Source organism: Poecilia latipinna, unplaced genomic scaffold (assembly GCF_001443285.1).
Source record: "Poecilia latipinna isolate Pla-1442-1.1 unplaced genomic scaffold, P_latipinna-1.0 Scaffold771, whole genome shotgun sequence".
Taxonomy (NCBI): Eukaryota; Metazoa; Chordata; class Actinopteri; order Cyprinodontiformes; family Poeciliidae; genus Poecilia; species Poecilia latipinna.
The window spans coordinates 350,053-350,625 of NW_015113387.1; positions in this window are offsets into that span (position 1 = coordinate 350,053).

Sequence of the window (573 nt, forward strand, 5' to 3'; positions counted from 1 at the left end):
ATCAAACAAATTTTAACATACAAGATTACCTGGAAATACAAAAAGCAGTTTACAAATGATACTGAACTTAATGGTTCGTGCCACAGATGGCAGAAACAACTGCCGTAACGCAGACACTAACTGTTTTACATTGTTGTGTAGAACTTTTTTGTCCACTCTTCTTTGCAGAATTGGTTTAATTCAAAAACAGTTGTAGGTTTTCAAACATTAACTGGCTATTTAATATCATGGTGCAGCATCTTGATTGGATTTAAGACCAGCTCTCTCTTCACCACGACTGACCGATACAGCGCCTGCTTCACTGCAGACGCTGCACCAGTTTGACTGTCGATCTCCTGCTTCATTTTTCCCTCAATCCTAAACAAGATTCTGAGATACTTAAACTCGTCCACTTGGGGCAGGACATCCTCCCCAAGTGGAATAGAGAAGGCACTCTATTCTTTTCTGGCTTATTTATTTATGCATTTATTTATATAGCTATGAATTTTTATTTTATTTATTGAAATGATAAAAGAACAAACCTTGAACACATTAAACAGGTTTTGCATGTCATCCAACACATTTTCTCTTACA